The 1,752-nt window shown below is 32.4% G+C and overlaps 1 long non-coding RNA gene across 1 annotated transcript; it reads right to left on the reverse strand.

The window, feature by feature from the left end:
- Window positions 1-240: 240 nt before the first annotated feature.
- On the reverse strand, window positions 241-832 carry LOC145626727 (uncharacterized). The gene is made up of 2 exons (XR_014111060.1): window positions 679-832; window positions 241-533 (listed from the first exon to the last, which is right to left on the reverse strand). It is a non-coding gene; the product is annotated as an uncharacterized LOC145626727 (long non-coding RNA).
- Between the last annotated feature and the right edge of the window lie 920 nt (window positions 833-1,752).

A 1,752-nucleotide genomic window follows, 5' to 3' on the forward strand; every position in this document is an offset into this window, starting at 1 on the left:
CTCCATAGGGGCGGCAACTCGGCGTTCACCATGAATAAATGACTAGAAAAACATAAGTTTCAAGGAATCACCTCCAATATTATTCTAAACAACAATCCATGACAAAAGTAACGGCATATACGTACGTACTCGTATAAGAGTAACATATGCATATAACATTATTACAACAATATAGTCATAAGAATTTGTTTATTTTATTTTTATTTTTTTAAATAAAGCACAACATGGAAGAAACTTAAAATTCACTTTAAACATAAATTCAAATGGAGATGCTGCAAGATCGCCGAACTAATCAAACAACCAAGCCTCGATCCTTTGCCTCGAGCCAGTGTTGAGCACTGGCACGCCAATGCTCAATCCAATGGTCTAGTGGTTACAATCGTACCATAAACCAAACACATGAGTGGAGCAACAGTAAAACGTAGTCGGGGGCTCAATCGAAAGATTATACGAACAAACCAAGTCATTGCAACAGTCACTATCAGCTTTGCATTCATAACCTCTCAAGGTGCAGTCCCCTGATACCGTAATATCTGCAAAATAACAACCAACACTAATTAGATATATAACAATGTTTCTAATAACTAACTATATACGAAGTACTAGTTATGTTTACATAATTATGAGATTGATTAATACTTCGAGTATATATGTATGTATGTATGTATGTAAGCTAACCTGATGCCATTAGGATTAGTAGTAATCCTAGGATAATTGGCTTCAAATATTTGATTGAATTAGAAGCCATTCTCTTGATTATTATCAACAGATTTCTAGCAAATTGAATCTGCCTTTTTTTTTTTTTTGGAAGATACTTTACTTAGAAAATAGGTTGAATTGCTTGGTTGGAAATGTATATACACCTTCACTGTTTATATAATGTCTGTGAATATGAATATTTGATAGGGTTAGACAAGTTGTTATTGTTTAAGCAACCCATGAGAAAGTGCAACAGTAAACATTAATGAGATTAATTAGACCAACAAGTTGACTTCTTCAAAAAAAAAAAAAAAAAAAAAAAAAAAAAAAAATTTATATCTTTACAGTAGGACGAGCAAAAGCTAGCCCATGTAGGATAATAGTTTAACCGTGCATTAAGCCAGGGTCAATGCGGGTTGGGTCAAAGAGGGCCACATTTTAATAGAGCCAAAAGAGGGTCGGGCCAATGCTGATTGTCAGCCAATCATACCCGGGAGAATATTGGGAGAGTCAATAAACTATTAATCCGTGATTAAAAAAAAAAAAAAAAAAAGGTTTTTCTAAATTATGCCCCAAACTTCTTCATTTTCTAAGCTGTGCCCATGTCTTTTCAAACGTCTAAACTGTGCAGCTGTGCCTTCAACCTCGCTAATTTTTATTAACAATAACTTTTTACGTTAACAATAACCTTATTTTATTATTTTATTTTCTGATTTTTAAATTTTTTTTAAAGAGTTAAACCAATTAGAACGGGACACGTGTCAAATTAATAACTCCGCGACACGATTGTTAATTAAATAATTTATCTTTCGTTAACAGATATGACTGTCAAAGGGTATTGTTGATAAAATATCGTGAGGTGGAGGGTACAACTTATAACTTTGGAAATGTATGGTTACAGCTTAAAAATCGAAGAAATTGGGGGACATAGCTTAGAAAAATCCAAATTAAAAAATAAAAAATAAAAAAATTACTTGTATAGGACAAAGCCATGATTATGTATGCACGGAGTAAAATGATTACAAAAATATCCATGTAATTTTTAATACATTA

Source organism: Chenopodium album, chromosome 4 (genome assembly GCF_948465745.1).
Source record: "Chenopodium album chromosome 4, dcCheAlbu1.1, whole genome shotgun sequence".
Lineage (NCBI taxonomy): Eukaryota > Viridiplantae > Streptophyta > Magnoliopsida > Caryophyllales > Amaranthaceae > Chenopodium > Chenopodium album.